This window comes from Pinus tabuliformis, chromosome 6 (genome assembly GCF_031772625.1).
Source record: "Pinus tabuliformis cultivar Carrire ecotype Pingquan chromosome 6, CPIR1, whole genome shotgun sequence".
NCBI classification, from domain to species: Eukaryota; Viridiplantae; Streptophyta; class Pinopsida; order Pinales; family Pinaceae; genus Pinus; species Pinus tabuliformis.
Window position 1 is genome coordinate 1,467,464,826 of NC_142292.1, and position 26,060 is coordinate 1,467,490,885.

Below are 26,060 nucleotides of genomic sequence, written 5' to 3' on the forward strand. Positions count from 1 at the left end.
CTCCCAGCAAGGACACTCCATTCATATGTTTGATGACAAGGTTGAGGTGATAAAAGCATTAGATCACCCACTTGTCATGACGGGGATAGAAGAAGAAAGGTTTCTTAAGCTACAAGGTACCTCTACTCATGCATAAAATTTCTTATACAATTCTCATTATGATGAAGGTACATTTCCATCAAGCTTATTATGGCATGCTAGATTTGGACACATGAACTATGACATCCTCCTCTTGTTGAAGAAAAATGGTGTTACTGGTTTGCCTACAATTCCTAGGAAACTTAAGCAATGTGATGCTTGCATTCTAGGAAAGCATAGCAAACAGTCTTTTCATGATTCACATTCCAGAGCACATAGAAAAATTGAACTCATTCATTCAGATTTATGTGGTCCAATGCCTATTCCTTCTGCAAATGGAAATAAATATATGATGACATTTATTGATGACTACACTAGAATGTGTTGGGTTTATTTATTGAAGAACAAATATGATGCTTTTCAAAAATTAAATATATTTTATACATGGATTGAAAATGATGCACAATCTCATATTGGCTCTATTCACACTGATAATGGAAAATAATACACTTCAAATGAATTTGAAAACTATCTTTGCCAACATGGGATCAAACATCAAACAACTATGTCTTATAATCCCCAACAGAACGAAGAAATCTGAAAGAATGAATAGGACAATCTTAAGTATGGTACGCTCCATGATGTTTTTAAAGAATGTAAAATTGATGTTTTGGGCTGATGCAGTTCTATGTGTTGTATATGTAAAGAATAGATGTCCATATAATGCTATTAGAAACAGGACTCCTTATGAAATGTGGTATGGGCACATTCCTTCGATAAAGCATCTCAGGGTCTTTGGTTCCACCTATTATACCTTGATACCAAAAGTGCATAGAAACAAACTTGGTGCAAGGAGTCGTAAGTGTATCTTCTTGGGGTATTCAAACACCTCCAAAGCATACCGTCTCTACGATGAAGTTAATAAAAGTTTGTTGTATCTAGAGATGTAATATTTCTTGAATCATCCAAAGCTGACAATGTTGTTGAGCAGAAAATTGATCACTTGGATAGATTCACAAATGCAAAATCATTTGAAGAATTTGATAATCAGATTCCACATCTTTAAGGGGGGATTCCTATACTGAAACAACATTTGGAATCTTCTTCTGAAGCACTCTCTCCCCCGCATGAAACTCCAATCACTGATGATACTTTGAGTGATTTGATTCATAGAATTGGGAGACTCAATCTTGATTCAGTCCCAACTCAATCAACGGAGTAGCTTGGACCATCTCATAAAGGTCCCCCAAAGTGGTTGACAAAGACACTTTAAAGTGTTCATCTTGATGAGGTTAGAAAGACAGGAACAAGAAACTCAACCAGGAAAAATGGAGGTGATGTAGATGATTTTGATTCAGTTGTTGATATGGATGTTTCTTATGATTGTGAATTGAATTTGTCTACAAATTTTGAACCAAATTCCTTCAAAGAAGCCACTTCTCATGATGAATGGAAATATACGACGCAAAAGGAGTATGATGCCTTAATAAAAATGACACTTGGAAGCTGGTTGATCCTCCATTGAGAACCAAACCAATTGGTTGGAATTGTAGAGCTGATGGCTCACTTGACAAGCACAAAGTCAGGCTTGTGGCAAAAAGTTTTGCATGGAAGGAAGGGGTCGATTATGAGGAAAATTTCTCCCCCATAACAAAATGGGCTACCATCTAGACACTCTTTTCCCTAGCAGCTCGAAACAGTTGGAAATTCCATCAAATGGATGTAAAAACTACTTTCTTGAATGGATATCTAAAAGAGAATGTTTTTATGTCTCAGCCTGAAGGATTTGTTGTGAAATGATAGGAACATAAAGTATGAAAACTTGTGAAATCCTTGTATGGACTGAAGCAAGCATCGCGAGCCTAGTATGAAAAGTTAACTAAGCATCTTCTGAAACTCAATTTCAAACATTATGATCTTGATGATGCAACTTTGTTTGTCAAAAAAGTTGGCAAAACAGTTGTATATCTTGTGGTATATGTAGATGAGCTTTTGATGAAAGGGAACAATGAGAGCTACATTGCATCCATAAAGAAGGAATTGAGGAAAGGTTTTGAAATGAATGATTTGTGCTATGTTCATTACTATCCTGGTATTGAAGTAACTCAACATTTGAAGTCTATATTCCTTTCTCAAAAGAAGTACATTGGAGATTTGTTGAATAGATTTGGCATGACTTAGTGCAATCCTCTAACACTCCAATGGAACAAAAATTAAAGCTCACATCCATTGAAGGAAAATAATTTGAGGATGCAACAAAGTATAGACAACTTGTAGGAAGTCTCAACTACTTGACTACTACCAGACCATACATTTCGTTTGTTGTTAGAATCCTCTCCATGTTTATGGAAAAGCCTTGTGAGGGACATTGGTCTGCTACAAAAAGAGTTCTAAAGTACTTGAAGGGAACTCAAGACTTTGGACTCAAGTATACACAGGTGGGCAACTTCAGCTTGATTGGATACTCTGATTCAGACTTTGATGGAGACAAAGAAACTAGGGTATCTACTTATGGTTATGCTATGAGTCTTGGATCAGAATCTATCTCCTGGAGATCACACAAACAATCAATTCCAATAGATTCCACAACAAAGGCAGAATATGTGGCAGCGGATGAGGCAACAAAAGAAATTGTGTGGCTCAAGAAAATTTTGGAAGATTTGCAGGTAAAACAAGTACATTCAACTCCACTCATGATTGACAACACCTTTGCAATAAAGTTGGCCAAAAAACTAAAGTTCAATGATCGAACGAAGCACTTCAATACAAAATAACATATGATTTGACATCATGTTGAGGCCAAGACAATCCATCCATGTCATTGTTCCACTAATGAGCAGATTGCAGACATCTTCACCAAAGTGCTTGGAAGAGAAAAGCTTGAAAGATTCAGAATGATAGTTGGACTCACCGACATCCCTTCAAATTAAGGGGGGAATGTTCACACCTAATCATGGAGATTGGGTGAACAATTTTATTTTATAAAAAATAAAATTAAAAATAAACTAATTATATTTAATTAGGTTACAAAAAAAATAATAAGAACTAAAATTAAAATTAAAATTAAAATTAACTAATTATATTTGGTAATCCATATTAGGTTATATTTAAACAATGAAATAATAAACTGATGATATTTATTTTATTTATTTAGAATTAATTAGTTTTATTATTTAGTAATTCATATTAGGTTAAATTAAAATAAGAAATAAAACAAATATAATTGAATAGTTTATATATTTTACTCATATGAATTAGTTGGTTTTTACTTTAATTTAGCCATAGGTGTTTATTTATTTATTCTGATCAGTAAATTTTTAAATCATTCTCTCACTCTTTTTTTGTCCTGATGATGGATCCTCTTTAGATCATTCTCTCACTCTTTTTTTGTCCTGGTGATGGATCCTCTTTAGGCTTCGAAACATCGACATGATGAACAAAGCACTGTGGATAATCCGAGTCATACTTTTCCAGTTTTAAATCATATAAATAATAAATAATGGAAAATGAAGAGTCATCCCAAAATGAAACCCAAGAGTCACTCCCTCATGTATATAACTATGAGCAATTTAAATGAATAAATAGATTTGGTTTGAGGAGTTATCTCCTCACATGACAAGTTTTACATATTTTCAACCAAAAATAAATTAACATAAAAATTAGGAAAAGATTTTTTATAATTTGTTTTTAATTATATATTTTCTTAAATGTATATGAATTCTAATGAATTTATTTTAAAATTAAAAATGTTTTTTATAATTTGTTTTTAATTATATAATATTTTTGTAAATGTATATGAATTTTAATGAGTTCAGTTTAAAAAATAGGTAAAGAATAGGAAGTACTAGGTCACCTCAGTTAGAAAATGAAATAATTGTTAATTTAAAAGTAAAAGTAAAACATCATATTTCTTAATTTATTTTTATTTTAATATAATATTATGCTATTGAAAAAGTATAAATATATTTTTTAATATTATTTAAATATTTTTAATATATATTTTTAAATAATAAATAAAATAGATTTTGGCAATTACACTATATTACATTATAAATATAAATTTATTTTGAGACTTATTTAGTTATAGAAACTACAATTTAATTTAACATGAAAATTTTATTTATAATCTCTATATCGTTTCAGTCTATAAAAACTTTTAATTTTATTTAAATATTAATTTCTTCTTATATTTAGACTTAGAAATTCATTATATTACTTTATAAATATCAATTTATTTTAATTTTTACATTTATAACTTATTTAGAAATAGAAACTACATTTTAATTTAACATGTAAACTTTCTTTATGATCTATTTGTTGTTCCTAATTCCAGTCTAAAAAACCTAAATTAACTTCAATTAGGCTTGTCCGGTTAACTTCAATTAACCTAACTTACCTGAACTATTCTCCAATCAGTTGGGTGCCGTACTTGTCCAGTAGGCCCTGATATTTTCCGGAGAACGATAAACCATCTGATACTTGTCCGCCGGACCCTCATATTTTCCGGCGGATCTGCCAACACGAGCTAATACAGACACAGTTTTATTTATTTTCAAATTGGTTGGGTTTCATACTTGTCCGGTAGACCCTGATATTTTGCGGCGAACGATAAACCCTCTGACACGTGTCTGCTGGACCCTCATATTTTCCCGCGGATCTGCCAACACGAGCTAATACAGACACAGTTTTATCTATTCTCAAATTGGTTGGGTTTCATACTTGTCCGGTAGACCCTGATATTTTGCGGCGAACGATAAACCCTCTGACACGTGTCTGTTGGACCCTCATATTTTCCCGCAGATCTGCCAACACGAGCTAATACAGACATAGTTTTATCTATTCTCAAATTGGTTGGGTGTCGTACTTGTCTAGTAGACCCTCATAATTTGGGTGTCGTACTTGTCTGGCAGACCCTGATACTTTGATAAAAAATGAATATTTTTATTATATTTATCCTTAAATCAATTACACTTTTTTTTTTCTTTTAGAAAATCATCGAATTATTTTACTTTTAATTCTTTCTTTCTTTGAAAACACACACTTAAGTTTATATTGAAATATATTATTTAATATAGATGTTCAAATGGTTTATTTAATTTTTTTGAATAAAATAAATAAATAAATATAAACTTCAGTTCATATTGAAATATATTATTTAATATAAATGTTCAAATGGTTTATTTAAGTCTTTGAATGAAATATTTATATATCATTTTTTATCTTTTTAAAGTTGATATAAAGTTATGTTACTTAAGATAGACATCAAAATATGGAAATATTTTTTTATGGCATTGAGAGATAAAATAAAATATCTTAAACACATCTACTTCATACTAGGTTGCACTACACATGTAAACTCCACATTGAGCATGTATGAAATGACACATTAGCCTCATACTAAGTATTACAAAGCCTTCCCTTATTGTCACTTTCTTAACATTATCAGACAACCCCTTCTTTAAGAGTATAGGTCTTGCATGCCTATTTTTTTCAAAATTTATGATCTTTAATCTCAATTTCTTTTTTAAATATGAATCTCATTGATCCTTGAAAATGAAAAGTCTTCCCTTAGTGTAACCTAAAAGAGTCTTAGCATTATTAAACACCCCTTCTTTAAGATTGCATGTCTTAATTATGTATTTAGAGAGTATGCAATCAACTCTATATGTGTATGTACTTTCATGGAAAATGGGTTTGTCTAGCCTATGGAAAAATAGCTTCATAGATAAACATATAATATGTTTTTTTGGAAAGATTACCTTTTTTCATGTATTTTCATCCAAAATCATTATGTTTGTGATCCCAAGCCCATATCTAAAATGAAAAACCCATCGTGCGTGTAAGCTTCCCACTAGAAAAAAAATAAATTCAAAAAATTGTCTATATGTTCCTAGCACTAAAAATGTGTGAATGTTCCTCATACAAAAACCACATGTTCATTCCTACAATGTGTGCTCCTAGTACGAAAACAACATGCACATTCATAATAGTAGTAATGTATGTGTATTCATATAGATAGGGACTTTAATGCATGGGAAATATTGACATGTGGTTGGAGGGGAAGAAGAGGGAGATAGGGATAAAGAGAGAGAGGAGGGTGGTGAATAATGAGTTAGTGAATGAGAGGAAAAGAGGGTATAAAGAGAGCGAGTGGGATTGGAAAAGTGTGAGAGATAGGGAAAGAGGCTAGGGGATGTAAATAGAGAGAGATGATTGTTGAATATATAGGGAGGAAGAGAGATAAAAAGTTGGAGTGGGGTTTTGTGAAGGAGGGACTGAGTGGGAGAGAAAGAGGAGAGAGGGACAACAAAGCAATAGTGTGTGATCCGAAGGAGAGAGAGATAGTGTGTGAATGAGTGAGAGATGCAGGGATAAAGATAAAAATGGAGAGAGTGGATGGGGGGGGGGAAGGAAGAGTAAGAGTTAGAGAGATGACATAGGGGGTGTGAATGAGATAGGGGGAAGGAGTGAGAGAGAAGGATAGAGAATTATAAAGAGAGGGAGCTAAAGATATAGCTTGAGAGAGAGAGAGAGTTGGAAGGGCGTTGTTGTGAAGCACAAACTAAGGTAAGGATAGAGAAATAAAGGTGTGTGTGAGAGAGAGAGAAGGATAGAAGGGGGAGGTGCGAGGGAGATAAGGAAGGAGGGAGGGAGATAGAGATAGAGCTGGAGGGGGGAGACAAAGGGAGGAAGAGAGAGAGAGAGATTGAGAGTGAGATTGATGGGGGAGAGAGAGAAGGAGGGATATAGAGACAAATATGGAGGTGTGTGTGTGTGTGTGTGTGTGAGAGAGAGAGAGAGAGAGAGAGTTGGGGGTTGTTTTGAAAGAGTGACTAAGGGAGTGATAAAAGGATAGAAAAAGAGAGGAAGGGGGAGAGAGCAAGGGTGGAATTTCGGAGGGAATGAGAGAGAGACATAGAGAGAGTATGTGGGCAAGTGAGACAAGGAGACAAAGGAGAGAAGGAGGGAGAAAGAGATACAACTCGTGTAGGGATAGAGATTGATGAAGAGAGAGAGAGAGGGAAAGATATAGTGAGAGAGTTTGGGAGAGAGTCGTAGAAAGAGAAACCAAGAGAGATAGGGAACTCATGAGCCACTTCCCCTACAATCTCTTTGTTGTTGAGAGTTTCGATGGACACTTTTACTTAAGTATTATACTTGTTTGCTACACACTGGTTTATGGTAGACTATTAAATTACACAAACAAAAAAGTTAAACATCTCCCAACACTAGCAAATAGAGACATAGTTTTACATATTTTCAACCAAAAATGAAGAGACATAAAGATTAGAAAAAGGTTTTTTACAATTTAGTTTTTATAAAATTTTTTTTACAATTTTTTTAATTATATAATTTTTTTTTTTAAATGTATATTTTTTTTAATGAATTCATTTAAAAAAAATATAAAGAGTGAGAAAGACCACTCACATTAGTTGGAAAATAGAATAATTGTTAATTTAAAAATAACATTAAAACATATTTCTTAATTTATTTTTATTTTAATATAATACTATTAAAAAATTTAAATATAATTTTTTAAATATTTTAAATAAATAAAATTTTAAATAATAGATAAAATGGATTTTCGCAACCGCATTTTATTACTTTATAAATATGAATTTATTTATTTAATTATAGAAATTACAATTTGATTTAACCTGCCAAATTTCTTTATAATTTATTTGTTGTACCTAATTTCACTTTACACTATAAATATGAATTTATTCTTATTTTTAGATTTATCTAATTATAGAAATTACAATTTGATTTAACGATAATTTATTTTTACTTTTAAATTTGTACTATACTACTTTATAAATATCAATTTATTCTAATTTTTATCTTATAAATTATAGAAACTACGATTTAAGTTATTTATGATCTCTTTGCTGTTCCTAGTTTCAGTCTACTAACAACTTAGCCTTTCAGTCTTGTTCCACTACGCCCTTCTCCTCCTGTGCCTTTCTTGTTTCCTGTGATATTCTTCAGTGTTCAAGAAACATGCCACTATGGTATGGCGTCTACTTTTAACTTTCACATTTTTTAATATGTCTCATAAAATTTAATATGGACTATGCACGTTTTATGTTTTTGTCTTTTTAATACATTTTTTATAACTTCAATGTTTTCATTTTTCAGTGAGTTTTATTAAATTAAAAAAAATGATTAAAACAGTAAATTGAAATTTTGGTTAAATTTGCTCGAGAACAAGAATTTTCGAAATTTGAAACTTATTTATATATTTTTAATTATATATATATTTTTTTCTCGTAAGAAAAATCGTAATTTTATTCATGATTGATAAAATTACATTTTGTAGATGCTTGAAGCATATGCATATGGCTGTTCCTGTAATATCAGGCAGCAAACAGAAATAAAAATTTAGAGGGGCAAAAAACTGTTCCTGTAAAGACAGGAGAACAACAAGAAAAATAGAAAAAGTTTTGTCTACAAGCCTATATTTTTCTTCATTTTTTCTTCTCTACTTTACGCCAGACTCCAGCATTGAGAGTGGGGTCAATTAAGGCAAGTTGGTGTTCCTCTGTGTACACTGGTTGTTCTTTATCCGAGTCTGATCCTTGAGAGCTATGTGCTCGTTTGGCTCCGCTTATTTCCAGCTGTAATTCTTGCTGCCGTACCAAGCTATTTGACTCCAATTTGGGCTCTTCGATGTTCTCCTCCATCGTTTTTTCCTGTCTTCTCTGTGCATCTGTGGGTTCCGTGTTCAGAGCTTCCTCCTCCAGTGGTTCGGTGTGCTGCCAACCTTTTGGTTTTTTCTGTTGTTTCTTGTTGCCTTTAGGCTCCCTACTAGACAGTGGACATGCATTTTGAAGGTGCCCTGTCTGCAAGCAGCTGCGACATCTGAATGCCGTGTTCTCATAATCAAGTTGTTGCGACCACAGTGAATTATTAAAATTCAATGTGATGTGATCTGGGAGTCCTTGACTTAGATCCACCTCTACACATATTCTGGCATATGTGAAGATGCCTTAGTTAACTCTGTCCTCATCTATTTTAATATATTTCCCTAAGGAGTTCCCAATGGCTGTTAATGCTTTTCGATGCCAGAAATGCAGTGGGAGGTTATGTAGCCTTACCCAAATTGGCATCGTCGAAACTACCATGGTATTTGCATCAAAGTCCGGGAACCAGGGGGTGAGAAAGAGACCAGCATTGCCCCAAAACCAAGGCCCCTGATTGATGATATTGTCTCTTTCCAGTTCTGTGCTAAATCTGACTATGAAGAACCCTTTAGGGCATAGGTATATTTCACATTTGGGTGTCCATGAAGTGAAAACCCATTGATGCAGTGCATCTGCTTTGGGCCAATAACCATTAAATCTGCATATAACAACATTGTGAATTAAGTCTGTGATAGTTCTGTTACCTCCGGCATTGTTACAGTAAGCACAGGTGATTCTGGCCTCTGTTCCACAATGTAGGGCCCTGGAATCTCTGATGTGGGTGCTGGTCTGTGTTGTAGTGGTTCCTTTCCTTTGACTGCATCGCGGAAAGAGCCTGTATTCTTTGAGCTAGTTCCCTGGCATCCGCCTCGAAGTCTCAGATTAAGGATGACGGTTGAATCTTTGGCTATTCCATAGTGCTGGAGAGTGTGTTGGTCCTGCATGCAGAGTCCTGAGAATAAAAGATTTTGGTATGTTGTCGGAGTGCCCAGTTTTATCTGGATCTGCTTTTTTAATTCCAGAACACCCATCCCTTCCTTGATTTGTATACAGTAGTGTTTGCCTTCAGCCGATCTGATAAATATTTGTTTCAGATCTGCCGGATCAACCTTTACCAAAACCTGATTTATCTGTTTGAGCTCCAGATCTGGCGGATCGATGGTGGTTCTGGGGTTTGAATGCCTACCCTCCTCGCTAATGAGCTTTCTTTCTTTTTCCAGATGCAGCCGTTGTGGATCCAGATGCATCCGCAATAGATCTGGTGCGCCCACGGTCACTAATGGCCAGATCGCTGCTTCCTTGCCTTTGTGCTCACTTGTTAGCTCAAAACCAAATTGATTATGTGTTTTGGTTAGCAGATCTGGGCGATGGTAGTCTGCAGCGTCCATGCCCTGCCCTGTTGAATGAAAAGCAGACTGCGCACTATATGAGAAACCCTTGTGCCGGCAAAGGGGGCTCGTCCGTGACCTGGAGGATGTTCGAGCTGCCGCCAAGGACCAATCCGCCGTGGAGGGGAGCCAGATCCATGGCAATGAAACCGATTCCATTGATCTGGAGCGTGGTATCGTGCGGATACTCCCTGCGTTTACTGCGTCGTCGGTGATGTGCTTTGTGTCGGCGGCGCTGAGGAAAGCGTTTGCCCTAGCCATCCTGATCGCCCTGTATTCCCACCATTCTACCGCTGTTGGAGACAACGACAAAGGCTCCAATGAATCGAAGTCATCGGTGGGAAAACCTCCAAGAACGCTGTCAGGGGTGCAAGCATCCTGTTCCTCTTTCACTACTTCTGTGTCTTCTGGTGGAAGCGAAGGCACAACAGAGGAGAAACTCTGCATCAGATTCTTGTTCTCCAATTCTGCCTCGTCTGGCTGTAGCAGGAAGTCTAGGATATTGCTGTCATTGGGATCGATGTACAGGTCAACACCCAAATCACAGTTACCCTCCGATTCATCCAGGTTATCTTCTTCTATGTCGGGTAAAATCTGCGGTACCTGAGAGGTCGGGGGTTCGAAACTTGTAGTCGCCATGCTCTTCCTCTGGCCGAAAGTCCTCAACATTTCAATAGACTTATTTCTCTTCAGCTTCTGAGGGGTTACCCCCTTAGGTTTTATATTAAAAAGTCAATGGTATCTTTTAATTATATATATATATATATATATATATATATATATATATATATATAATAATAATATAATATAATATGTTATTGAAAAAATAATTTCATAGACAAGAGATTCGTCTAGCTTATAGGAAAATAACATCAATGATATATATATGTATATATTCAATTGATTTTTTTCCATGAATTTTCATCCCAAATCATCATGTTTATGATCCCAAACCTAAATCTCAACCAACAATATCATTGTGCATGTAAGCCTCCCACTAGAAAAAATATAACTTCAAAGTGTTCCTAGTACTAAAAATGCATGCATGTTCCTACCAGTAAAAATGTATGTGTTCGTAGTACTAAAAATGCATGCATATTCATAGCAATAGTATTCTATCTGCAATCATATAGATATGAGATTTAATGCACAGGAAATAGTTGAGGTGGGGTTGGAAGTGGGCGGGAGGGAGGGACGAAAGGGCCAAGGGGAGGAGGGGGGGCCGGGGGGAGAGAGAGAGAGAGAGAGAGAGAGAGAGGAATTTGAAGAGTAAGAGAGATCAAGAAAGAGGATTGGGAAGGGAGAGGGAGATTGATACTTGTTGGATATCTAGGAAGGAAGAGAGATACATAGATGGAGGGGGTTTGTTCTGAAGCAAGGACTTAGGGGGAGAGGGAGGAGACACAGATAGTGTATAAGAGATATTTGTGGGGGAAGAGAGAGAGTGATGAAGCAAGGAAATTGGAGGGGAGGGAGACAGAGTGTGACTAAGAGATAAATAGATAACAATAGATGGACAAAGGTAAAAATAGAGAGAGAGAAGGGGGGGGGGAGTTGTCGTGAAGGACATACTAAGGGAAGGATAGAAAAATAAATGAAGGGAGAGGTACAAGGGCAGAGAGAAAGAGTGTGTCTGTAAGAGAGGGGGGATTGAAGGTGGGGAGAGAATTAGAGAGTCTGGGAGGAGAGAAAAGGAGAGCAGGAGGAGATAGAGATAATACTTTACGAGGAAAAAATATGGAGGATGAAAGGGATCTAGAGAGAGAAAGAGAGAGAGTGTGTGAAGGGGGGAGAGATACTATTGGGTAGTGGAGGTCCCGCACAACGGTTTTGGGGCAGAAAGCCCAAAAAGTAGGATTAAATTATTGTAAAAACTCTGAAGTATGTGGAGCACGAATTATTGTAGGATTGAGTCAAAGGGTAGTTCGCCCAAAAATAATGTAAAGAAATATAAATAGATTCGGCCCGTTTAGGGATCACGGGCCAAGGAAGGGTATAAATAGAGTGCGACTCTATGAGGGAAAGGCAGTTCTTTTTGGAAAATGATGAAATGTAATGGGTTTTTGAAAAAGATAGTCTGAAAGCATCTGTAAGTCTGAGTCGAGGGTTGGGGGTAGTAGGTAGAAGCTTTGCAACTATGTGCGCAGAGGCCTGGAAAGTTCACAGCTGTGTGTGCGGACCCCTGCAGCTGAGTGCGCAGGGCGGATCTGGATGTATTAAGGATAAAGTGGAAATAAATATAAGTTTCTTCTAAAATTCTGCGTTTCTTCTGAGCTGTTATAATCTATGTTTACTTTAATCTTCTTATGGTTTGAATGAATGTAAATCTGGTTTCATTTTAATGCGCAAATTAGTTGTGTTGGCTAAATGTTAGCTTAAAGACCCTGTTAATTTGTAACCACATCCTCCCATAGAATAACACACTAATAAGAAAGATATACTCAAGTTGGATCTGTGCAAATACCGAGCAGCGCAGAGCTGTAAACCAGTGTGCGAAATCTCCAGACCACACCAAGACATCCCTAGGGTGCGGAAACCTGGTTCCAACACCCTCCCCTGCTACCTCGGGTGAGACATCAGTCCGCGCTTCGCGGGCTATTACTGAAAGGGCCGGTAGTTGTGGGATTTGTTTGGCTAAATAACTCCTCCGAACGTGGGTCAGGCCCATATAAGACAACAAATGGTTCCGTTGCCAGGACCGGGATCTGCATAAGGGGTGTCTGGGGTGAAATGCGGGGACTCGATAGAAAAGAACACTGAAAAAACGAAAGGATCAGGGACGGTAGTAGAACAAGGGTAACTATGGCGAACATGATTCAGTTACTAGTGTTCAAAGGAGCAGGAGGCGAAGACCCAAAACAATTTTGTTTTGTACTAATGTTAGTATGGAACACGCAGCAGGTCGCGAATGATAATATCAAAAAATCCACCTTAGTCAGTGCACTGCAGGATCGAGCGCTAACATGGTACATGAAGTATTCAAGCATCAACCCAACGGTGGGGATAACGGACAACCATATTGAATTAACAAAGGAGTTTAGCCGGCCTAACTCAAAAGCACAATTGGTTGTTGGATTCAAAGAGATCACGATGATGCCTGGTGAGACACCATGGGATTTGGATTAGAGGTTTAAAAGCACCATTTGCGAGGCCAACATGACCCTGACGGATGCACAACACCGTGCTTTGTTCATCGCATCACTAATGCCATATTTGAAGTCAGCCTGGTCACAAAAGAAGATCTCAACCCAAGTAGAAGTGCTGGAGGCAGCAATGCGGCTGCACGATACCCTGGTATAGGACCCAGGGTTGGGAGTTTAGCAAATCCAAGCACAAGTCCAAAATTTGTGTTTGGAAATACAAAAGTTAAAACAAGAACAGACACCATGCCCAGAAGTTCGAGAGGAAGTATGGTGTATAAAGTGCAGGATCTAGGGACACGATAAAGATCATTGTTCGGTCTCGTTGAATTTTGTGGTAATGGGGGACCGACACTATTGCGACCAGAGGTACAGCAGGTCCTAGCATGATTGCCCCACTCTGGTGCGCAATCTGTCAGGTAGGAGGGAAGCACAACACTGATAATTGTCATCTATTGCCAAAATACAACCATACCCCCCTTGCAGCTCTCTTGCAACTTTTGTAGATCAGTGGGTCACGAAGAAAGAGATTGTCATAGCTAGCAAATGTTGATGAACCAAGCACCTGCCTACAGAATGCAGACTGAGATCTGAGGTTGGGATCCAGCCACAATGTTTGCGCGTGGTGGGTTCCTGGGACGCAGTCGAGGACGGGGCGGAATGGGACCAGGAAGGGGTCGCGGGCAGCTAATTTGTTACAACTGTGGGGGACCAGGACATTACACGCGGGATTGTACCAATCCAACTCGAGTATCATGTCCTTATTATGAGCAATTTGATCATGAGCTACTAAATTGCCCCATGCTGATAGCACAGATTCCCGAAAAAAAGGAAGCACATCCTACAACAACGCAAAACGTGCAGATGATGAGATCCAAACCGCACGACGATGAACCCATGGTAAACATGGTAGTGCGGAGCAGCGTAGCCACAGGAACGGTTAATGAGGAGAACAATATGGAAGCTAGGAAAAGCTTCACGGGCGTCTCTACCCAAGGTAGTAGGGATCGACTTGAGCTAGCTAGTGATCCCTCGATGGTGACTACCTTCTTAGAGACATGCATAAAACTACTTTGTGACAACAGGGCAGTTAAAGGGTTACAGGAAGTGATCAATAGATGCGCAGGATGGGGTGAACCTCGCGCAGTCCAGAAGTTGGGAAGACACACATCACAGACGGGTCGAGAGATGAGGTTAACAACGCAAATTGGTGACTACGAGATGGACCAGGTCATTTTGGACCTAGGATCAAATGCAAACGTACTTCCTAAACAGACTTGGGAGCACATGGGTAATCCTACACTACAATGGTCTCCTATCCAATTGCAGATGGCCAATCAACAGAAGATCTTGCCCATGGGAAGGTTGCAAGGAATTACAGTAGATATTGATGGCACAAGTACCCGGATGGATTTCGAAGTTATTAAAATCATGGATGAAAGTAACCCATACCCTGCGTTGTTAGGGATAGATTGGGCCACTGACATGAATGGGGTTATTGACCTCAAATAGAGGAAGATGATATTTGAGAAGAAGTCACTCTGTGTAGTCGTTCCGCTAGATCCAACAAAAGGACAACGCTACACAGAACCTGTGCACAACGACAAAAGGGACGATGCATTGGATTGTATCTACAAGATTTTTGTACATAGGCAAAAGGAGGAGAGGAGACCCTCGTGGGATTACGTCAGCTCATGCACCAGCGATTCAGATGAAGAGGATGAGCGATGGTGAAATAGGGTGAACAGGGTAACCATGCTACACTGTAATATGATGATGAAATCCTTGTATTGCGTTAAATCTCATAACCCGAACTGTCAATGTATGATGGGCTGACAGAAGTGGATGAATTCCTGGTTAAATTCGAAAGCACAGTACCAGAGTACAAATGGTTTGATGCACTAAAATGGGCATTGCGCACGACACTGGTGCGATGGTGGGGTACCCATGAAGGAACCTTCGAAGATTGGTGAAGCTCCAGGCACATGATGCAGATAAGATTTGGGAATCCAGTGCTATGAATAATGGAGAAATATGATGGACGAGAGAGTTCGTGCATACACTTGAGCAAATGGACCAAAGCTTATGTTGTGGAGCCTCAACCAGAATTAGTGATACGCACAACATATTTTACCATAATTGCAGGCCATCTCTACAAGATGGGCAACGACGAAATATTGCGTCGATATGTACCGAAATTCGAGCACGGACAAATCCTGGCCAAAGCACATGGAGGGGTTGGTGGCAGACATTATGCGGGCCGTGCCACAACCCATAAGATTCTTCGCGTTGGATTATGGTGGCCCACTCTACATAAAGATTCGAAACCATACTGTCAGGCCTGCAATGTATGTCAACGGACAAGAAAATCGTCGGGAAGGGATAAAATGCCACTTCAGCCACAGATAACGCTACAACCATTTGAGAAATGGGCGATAGACTTCGTTGGGCCTATTGAACCATGAGGAAAGACGAGCGCGCATTATATCATCACTGCAACCGAATATTTGAACGGGTGGGTAGAGGTGCAGCTAGTTAAGGATTGCACGGCTGTAACAACAACAAATTTTTTGTTCGAGAACATCTTTACCAGGTTTGGCTGCCCCAAAATTCTCATGAGTGATAGGGGAACACATTTTCTGAATGAAACGATCAGCGCACTCATGGAGGAATTTTAGATATATCACCAACAGAGTACACCCTACCATCCGCAAGGAAATGGGATCGTCGAGGCCTTCAACAAAATTTTGGAGAACGTGTTGACTAAGGTCTGTAATGTGTGACACAATGACTGGGACTTGCGCATTCTTGTTGTGATATGGGCATATCGAATGACGTGCAAGAAGTTGACAGGACAGACACTGTTTCACTTAGTTTATGGCAAGGAGGCCGTTATGCCTATGGAATATATTATGCCTAGTCTGTGGATCACGGCAATCACAGGTATGGAAAACCTTGGGGCATTGGAATAAAGGCTCGAACAACTAGAAGAATTGGAGGAGGAATGGTTTTTGGCTGGATTCCATTAGCAGGTACAGAAACAATGCGAGAAAGCGTGGCACGATCGCCATATCAAGGTGCGCACCTTCAAGGAGAACGATCTAGTATTGCTTTATGACATTAAGTTCGAAATATTTCCAGGTAAACTCCGCATGCACTGGTTGGGACTCTATGTTGTCAAAGAGGTTATTGATGGGGGTGTGGTTTAGCTGGCTAAACTCAATGGAGACCCCTTCCCGAGAAGAGTCAATGACAGTCACCTAAAGCTCTACATGGGCGGGCCGACTGCCTGACTAGCTGTTCAGGAGATAGTCTCACTGCTACACCTAGTTGAAAGACAATGTGGGATGAGAAAGCAGCATAGGGGACAAATGCACGAGTACTACGGTGCACGTACATTTGACCAAACACAAGGGTTGCGGTTGTAAGAGAAGGCTCACATGAATGCGCTGATAAAAGGAATGATGACCATTGATATCACTATTCCTGACAAGATGTCTGCATTATGGTAAAAGGGAGTAGGCAGCGGGAAATTAAGAGAAACAATACAAGCCAGATATGGAACGAGCTGCCATAGGTTTTACACGAAAAGTTTACATGAACTAGACTAGGAGGCAATTAGTGCATTTGAAATTCGCATGGCTTATAAATCATCGAGGGGAATTCACTGGGTGGCCTACACTTCGGAAACAAAGATGGACCTGTTCATTATCTCTGCACAAGGAATACACCCAGAGGTAGTAATCTAGCCAATGGAGAAGCAGGACTCTCTAAGAAGTATGGGGTTGATAGTTGCGGGCATCCCACAGGTTGCAGCATCATCAGTAGGGGATGTACCAGAAAAGAGGGAACATGAAGCAAGATTGGTTCGGATGCCATCGCCTCACCTGGGGGCAGGCCGACACACTACAATAGAACAAGGAAAGGATGGATAGATGACAACCACAGGTAGATATGCAGTTACTAAGTCGTCTTTGATGTCCCTTGAAGATTTGGATCTTGCGTACAACAGCCATGGTCTTGAAAAATTGCAACACAAGCTGAGGTAGATAGTGCGAAGAGAAGATATGAAGGTCGAAAGTGGCTGTGGTGGTACCAGGGGGACCTGTATGTGGCTCCCCCGCTCGTGTTAAAATCCTATGAGGGGGTGTTCTATGTTAACCGAGCAGAGCAGAATTAGCATCATCAATTGTGAGACGTGGTAGAAACACTGAAGCAGGAGCCGGATGAAGCGTTGCTGGAGACAATGAAGGAGTAGCAGGATAACAAGCGCCACTCAAAGGGAGGCGAACCGCGAAGCCAAGGTAGAGCGTCTAGCTGCGCCAACAAGTGACTAAGGATGAGTCACACTGATTGTGTTGGGGCACTGATGGGTAGTGGAGGTCCCACGTAATAGTTTTGGGGCAGAAAGCCCAAAAAGTAGGATTAAATTATTGTAAAAACTCCAAAGTATGCAGAGCGCGAATTATAGTAGGATTGAGTCAAAGGGTAGTCCACCCAAAAGTAATGTAAAGAAATATAAATAGAGTCGGCCCGCGCATGGATCGCGGGCCAAGGAAGGGTATAAATAGAGTGCAACTCTAATGAGGGAAAGGCAATTCTTTTTGGAAAATGATGAAATGTAATGGGTTTTTGAAGAAGATAGTCTGAAAGCATCTACAAGTCCGAGTTGAGGGTTGGGGGTAGTAGGTAGAGGCTCTGCAGCTGTGTGCGCAGAGGCCTGGAAATTCCGTAGCTGTGTGCGCTGACCCCTGCAGCTGAGTGCGTAGGGCTGATATGGATCTATTAAGGATAAAGTGGAAATAAAGATAAGTTTCTTCTGAAATTCTGTGTTTCTTCTAAGCTGTTATAATCTCTGTTTACTTTAATCTGCTTATGGTTTGAATGAATGTAAATTTGGGGTCATTTTTATGCGCGAATCAATTGTGTTGGTTAAATGTTAGCTTAAGGACCCTCTTAATTTGTAACCACATCCTCCCACAGAATAGCACACTAATAAGAAATATATACTCAAGCTGGATCTGTGCAAATACCGAGTAGTGTGGAGTTGTAAACTAGTGCACGAAATCTCTAGACCACACCAAGACATCCCTAGGGTGTGGAAACTTGGTTCTAGCACCCTCCCCTACTACCTCGGGTGAGACCTTAGTCCGCGCTCCACGGCCTGTTGTCGAAAGGGCCAGTAGCTGCGGGATTTGTTTGGCTAAATAACTCTTCCGAACCTGGGTCAAGCCCATATAAGCCAACAGATATGTATATAGATACAAATATGGAGGTGGGAGATAGATAGAGACAAGAAGAAAAAAGGGGGAAAGAGAGACCCAAGAGATAAAAATAGATTTGGTGGGAGATAGAGGGGGAGAGGGGGGGAGAGAAGAAGGTATACACACAGACACACATAGGAGGGGTTTAAGAGAGAGAGGGAGAGAAGGATAGATGAAGAGAGAGAAATTTGAAGGGGATTGTCTTGAAGGAGTGAGGGAGGGATAGAGCAAGGGAGGAAGGGGGGTAGAGTGGTGAGTGCTAGTTAGGAGGGAAGGAGAGAGAGATTGAGAGAGAGAGTGGGTAAGTGAGACAGAAAGATGAAGAAGGAGAGAAGGATGGAGAAAGAGATAAAACATGAGAGAGAGAGAGAGAGAGAGAGAGAGAGAGAGAGAGTTATGGGGGCCAAAGGGAAAGAGATAGTGAGGGAGTGAGGGAGAGAGTGAGAGAAGGAAAGAGGGATGGAGATAGAGATAAATATTGAGGGGGGAGTGATAAAAACAAAGAGACAAATATAGATATAGAGATAAATATAGTAGGGGGGAGAGAAAGAGATATAAGGAAAGAGGAGAATGAGAGGGAGATAAATATGGGACTAGGGGGAAGATAAAGGAAGATAGAGTGGGAAGAAGACATCGATAGAGAGAGTGAGGAGAGAGAAAGATAAAGAGAGAGGGAGGGAGATGGGGATAGAGCTAAAGGGGCAGAGAGGGGGAAAGAGGGAAGGAATAACAGAGTGATATAGGTGGAAGAATAGATACATATGTGGAAAGATATTATGTGTCATGGATATATATATATATATATATATATATATATATAATATATATCTGTAGAGAGAGAGAGAGAGAGTTAGAGAGTGAAAAAGAGAAGTGGGAGGGAGGGAGGAGAGAGATAAGGAGATAAAGAGAAAGGGAGAAAAGGGGGTGAGGGTGAAAGAGGTGAGGTAGGGGGGAGAGAGTGGGAGAGATAAGTGAGGAAGTGATGGAGAGAGAGAGAGAGAGAAAGAGAGAATGGAGAAGAGGGAGATAGAGTGAAATAAATATAAATGGAATTAGAGAGAGTTTATTGGGGTAGATAAAGAGAGGGAAAGGAGGAAAGAGGGAGGGAGGTAAAACAAGATGAGGGGAGGGAGATTGAGAGAGGAGGGATGGAGTGAGATAGAGGAAAATTTTAAGAGTGGAGTGAGACAAGGAGAGATAAGTAGATAAGAAGTAAGAGAGAGAGAGAGAGAGAGAGAGAGAGAGAGAGAGAGATGTGTGTGTGGGTGTGTGATGGGGGAAGAGAGAGAGAGAGAGAGTGATGGAATGACATAGCAAGAGAGGGAGGGATCCAAAGACATAGATGCAAGTGGGAGAGAGAGAAAGAGAGAAGGAAGAAGAAGCAATATTGGAAGACAACGGTAACAAGTAATGTCACAAAAGTGCACACATGTTCCTAAATGTCTATGTGGTCCTGCCAAGGTCTAGGCAAACATGAGAAGGTGAGAGAGGTAGGTAGGTAAGGAATTTAAGGTTGTGGGAATTAGTGTCAATAATGCACATTTATTTTGAGTGATGTATGTGCATTCATGAGAATTCGTGCATACTTTTTTCCACGAGTCATTTTCTCTACTACACATGTATTCCTCTCACCCAACATTCAAATGAAGATATAGAAAATAAGAATAGAAGAGTAGACTATTAAATACATGGTATTATTTTTTTCATATTTAAAGGAAATAAAATCTTAGTCCACTTATTTTATTATAAATCAAGAAGAAATTAATATAAGATTCAACAATTTATTTTTTAAACTGGTAGAAAATCCAACATGCAGAAAATTTACAAAACCTAGTAGCAGAATTTCGAACCCTAGTATCATAATTTCTAAAAGAACTCAGTAATTAAATAAAGGAATATTGAAAGAGCCCATGTAGGAATAAAATGGATAAAATGACTAATGCTAAGTTTTAGGTGGATAAATTCAACATTAAGAACAATATTTCATTGTGGAAATTGAAGGTACAAGATTTGATGGTGCAACAAGGGTCACAGAAAGCATGAGAGGGGGTTAGAAAGAAACCCGCTAGCATGAAAAATTTGGATTGGGAGGACTTGGATTCCCAAGCTCTCAGTACCATCGAGTTGTGCCTTGTAGATCAAGTTCTCTTCAACATTGTTGAAGAAACCTCAACATCGGGTTTGGGGGGAAAGTTGGAAACACTGTATATGACCAAATATTTAACCAATAGAATGTATTTGAAGAGGTATTTGTATAGTCTCTGGATGAAGGAGGGTACTAAAGTTGCAGAACACTTAAATTTATTTAATACACTTATTTGCCAATTCTCATATATGGATGTTAAATTTTAAGAAGAAGACAAAGTTATTACCATGTTGTGTTCCTTGCCAAAGTATTTGGATCACTTTGTGACTTCTATCAGTTTGAGCACAATCAAATCTTTAGAATTTGATTCTGTTGTGGGATTGTTATCTGAATAAGTACGGAGGAAGTCTAACATTGAAACTTTCACAACATAATTCATGGTAGTGATAGGTCGGTCTAAGGACAGAGGGGGAGAAAGAAAGAAATTATTCCATATCAAAATAAAAAGACAATAAGTGTAAATTTAAATGTTGGTATTGCAACAAGACATGGCATCTCAAGAAAGGCTATTGGAAAAGAAAGGAGTTTGTTGAAAACCCAAGGAATGAAGAAAATCAAGTTGAGTCAGGTATGATTGATGAAGTTTTATCTACTGAATTAGGTATGGTAGATGAAGCTATATATTTTTGTAATGTTTCTCACCATTATGAAAATTGGTTGTTATATTCTGGTGCTTCTAATCACATGACTCCACACAGAAATTGGTTCACTTCATATCAAGATGTGAATGGTAGTTTTGTGTTTATGGGTAATAATGTATATTTTCAAACTGTTGGGATGGGAAATGTTAGAATTAAAATGTATGATGATAGAGTTAGAACATTGACTAATGTTAGACATGTACTTGAGTTAATAAATAATTTGATTTCTTTGGGAGTATTGGATGCTGAAGGTTACAATTTTATAGGTCAAAATGGAGTGTTGAAAGTTTCAAAGGGCGCTCTAGTTGTTATGAAGGCAAAGAAGATCAGAAACCTTTACAGACTCAAAGGAAGTACTCAGGTCAGTGAGGCAACAATTGTATCTAAGAAGGTGGAAGATGATACTTGCCTATGGCATCAATGACTAGGCCACATGAGTGAAAAGAGACTTCATGTACTCATGAATCACAAATTACTTCCTGATTTGAAATCATTAAGTTTGGTTTTTTGCAAACAGTGTGTATGTGGAAAACAATGTAAACATAAATTTAAAACCAAAAGTCATAATAGTATAGAAATTTTGGACTATATTCATTATGATCTTTGGGGACCATCTCCTACAGTATCTTATGGAGGCACCTCTTACTTTCTAACATTTATTGATGATTACTCCAGGAAAGTTTGGGTCTATATGTTAAAAATAGTCAACAACTATTTCGGTATTGGTCCGTGGTATTTGGTTCTACATGGTTTTGGACCATGGTATTGAGAGAATCCTAAACCTATATATGGAGAAGATCATTAGGCCAAGGGGGTGTAGAGCCTCTACTTTACACTTGATTATCCACCATTACTTACAGTTTTCCCTCATTCATCTCTCACTTTTGCCTCATTTTCCTTGCAAACCAACCCAGATCATTACATTATATGACTTTAAGCATGATTAAGGGATTTTGCTAATGTGTGACTGTTTTGTTTAGATTTTGACATATTTACAGGCATTCCGCAGCCATCTGCTGATTCCGCAGCCATCTGCTGATCCCACAGCCTTTTTGTTAATCTCAAGGTTCCACGTGTCATTTTGCCAAATGAGCCACATGGGCACTTAGGAATCAAGGTGCTCGAGGTTCCTGTGCTATTTGTTCAGCCATCCACGTCATCTGTACCTCCGGTCAAAGAGGGTCAAGTTACGGTCAACAAAGGCAACTTAACGGTGATACGTAAGCTGTTGGGTCACGTCAGTTCAAACGGTGACTTGTCCGTCTTATGCAGGCCGTGGGGGACATAATCCAACTCTGGATTCAATGCCCATAACGACCAGAACCTCCAGCTCATCCACGCAGACTTATGACGTGTTATGAACCTTAATTACGCATGACAGTTAGTTGTTTTTCAGTTTTTACTGTACGCATTAGGCCGTCTTTCAGATGCCTATAAAAACTAGCGTTTGCATACGCTTAAGGTTACTTTTTAGTTGCTGCATTTTATAAACTTGTTATCATTTTAGAGCATTTGAAGACTCTGTTTTTATAGTGCTGTTCTAGCACTCTTGACTGTATTTTTCTGCACATGGAGTAATAGAAACAGTGCTGTTCTGAAGTTTACAATTCTCTGAGTCTTCTTTGGATGATATGAATGGAGGGCCCCTGTTCATGTTAGCCTTGTATAGTATTTTATGTTCAGCATTTCCTTATTTCTATTCAGCATTTCCTTTTCTTGAAACATGTACAACGTAATTTACTTTCATGTTATTTCATTTGCAGCCTTTATTTTAAGCTGATCAACATTGTTCTTTTGCAGGTTTTTAACCCGGGATTGCTTTTGTGTTTGTGAATTTGCTTTATATCTAGTGGTAGTTTCAGTTGACAGATTCTAAGTTGCTGCCTTTACTTTATTTTCATAGCTGATTTTTAGTTTTATTTCTCAAAGTGGTCTGCTAACATATGAATGATCTCTTTATCATAAATTTTCTATCTTTTAGAGATCAGAATACTAATAACTTGCAGCTGGCTTTGGGTGCTTTTTAGACTAATCTTTAACTACTTTCTAATCGTGTCTTACACAGTACTATGTGTTAGAGGCAGAGAGTTAGAGAGAGCTGAACATCATAACTAGTCTTTAAAGTAGATTTTTCTCATTTTTATCACTTCTTAGACTTATCTTTAGCTACTTCCTAATCGTGTCTTACACAGTACTATGTGTTAGAGGCAGAGAGTTAGGAAGAGATAAACTTTATCATTGGTCTTTTAAGTGATTTTCTTACCTTTTATTTGCAGCAGCATGAATGGTGTCTAATGCCATTAGAAAGTGGTTCTTTGCTTTCAAAGTCATTTCAATTTATTTATTTCTTTCAAGCTTTTCCTTTTCAGCAAGTAGTTAGAAATCACTAATCACACACTCTCACTCATCTAGAATTCACCTTACACACACCATCACTCATCTGTTTATAAATCACCACTCCATTTTAGGAAGATAAATTAACCACAAACAACACCCCAAACGACAAAAAGCTCTAAGAGGTTGCTTAAGTACATATAGTACACCTTCACTTCATCAGCTTACGAGCCCCGGGTTGACAATTAATGACATCAATTTAGGAACACTAAATTGACTAAACATTTTGGCGCCGTTGCCGGGGAAGTGAAATTAAGTAGCCATATTCTTAGAAAAAAAAAACATAAAAATTTCAAGGAAAGAAGTTGATAACCTATCAAAGTATGCTCTCCTCTTGCACTGCAAGGTGATCTGGAGGATCAGAAAAGAGAAAGTTATTGATTTGGTAGTTTCTTGAGTATGCTCTCTTCTTGCACCTAGAGTGAACTGGAAGATCAGAAAAAGAACTATTAACTTGACTTGAAGAAAAATAATAAAAATGACATGCATAGAGCTAGAGATTCTAGAGGAAGGTTTTTAGCTAGAGCTCGAAGTTCAATTTTTACAAGTCTATCTGCTTCAAGGGATAGACAAGAGACACCCCCCTTATCTCCAACCGAAACTCCTATTCCTAGAATTCCTGGAATTCAAGAGCCAAGAGTTGACTCTCCTACACCTTCTATTGAGTTTGAACCAGGAAGAGACTCTTCTCTTTCTCCTACAGGAAGACCAATTGTAATTGAGGAATTGGAATCATCTGAAGAAGAAGGAGAAATCTCTTCTCATTCACCTTTTGTAGAGGAACCAGAAGATTTTGAAATCCCTAGGAGAATCATCATGGCAGAGGAAGAAGGAGGAGGTAGAGGTAGAGGTAGAGGAGGAGGAGGAAATAACAATAACAATAATGGAGGTAGAGGTCCCCTTGGAGGAGGAAATAGAGATGGGGATAATTCATTTGGGTTTCCCATTGTTAACGAGGATTCCCGAGCCACCATGAAAAACATATCACCATCTGTCCTCCCTAACTTCCATGGGTTAAGGACTGAGGACCCTGAAACATTCTTATTTGAGTTTGAAGTGGTATGTCGAACTTATGACTACCTGGATGACTCTCAGAAACTCAAGTTGTTCCCTTCAACACTGAAGGATCAAGCCTTGAAATGGTTCATGGGGTTACTCACTCAATCCATTAGGACTTGGGATGAGATGAAACAGACATTTTTGGATAGGTATTTAGACTATTGTATGCCTACTAATCACAAGGACGAGGTTTTTAAAATGATACAAAAAGAAGATGAGAGTCTAGAAGATTTACTTGAAAGATTTCAATATAACTTGAAAAGAGCAAAAATGAGTACCTTGGATGAAGAGACCTTAAAAGCCCTCTTATTAAAAGCCATTAGGGATGAATGGATAGACATCTTAAACATGATGGGGAAAGGGGATATTTCTCAACTTTCTCTCAATGATATAGCAGAACTTTGTATCCATCTCTCAAGGGGCAAATCAAAAACTCAAAAAGGGCCTAGAGATCCTTCTCTCCTTAGGGCAAATAAATCTGCAACAGGATCAGTGAGTAGGGCTGAAATCGGCAGTATGCTTGATGAATTTAAAACTGACATCTTAGGGAGTCTTAGTGAACAACTTGATACCTTTAAGATTCACAATAAACAAAAAGCAGAAGCTGAGGCTTTGGCTATCTTTTGCCCGAAGTGTAGAAAGAAACATGCTTTAAGGGAATGTCCCTTAGATGCACACGTTGTAGAAACATGTGTAATTTGCTCAGAAACTCATGAGACCAAGGATTGTCCTTCAATTCCTCGCCTCAAAGCAGTCTTTCAAGAGGATCCAGATACACTTGAATCTCTCTGTTTTATTGCAAGGAGACCTTGGCAAGGACAACAGAATCAAGGGTTTAACAACTCTATGAATTCTCAATCCCAACCAAATTGGAATCCTTGGCAACAACCTTGGCCTCAACCTCAAAATGCTTTTCAAGCATGGATGCAAAGCATGCAAAATACTTATGGGAGATTTGCTCAATTCTATCAATATCCTCCATCATTTCAGAATCAGCAAGCTCCACAACTTCCAAACCAAGGTCAACAACTATCATTGCCATACCCTCAACAACAACAAACTCCTCCACAAAATCAAAATTCTCAACTATCACTTCAATCCCAGCAGAAATAAAATCAACTTCCCTCTCAGCCATTACCAAATCCAAATAATAGGAACCCTCAAAATGCTTACATGATGGAAGGTCAACCATTCCCTACCTATATGGTTGTTCCTCTCAATGAAGTACAACTCAGATCAGGTAGAATCTTAGATCAACCTTCCACA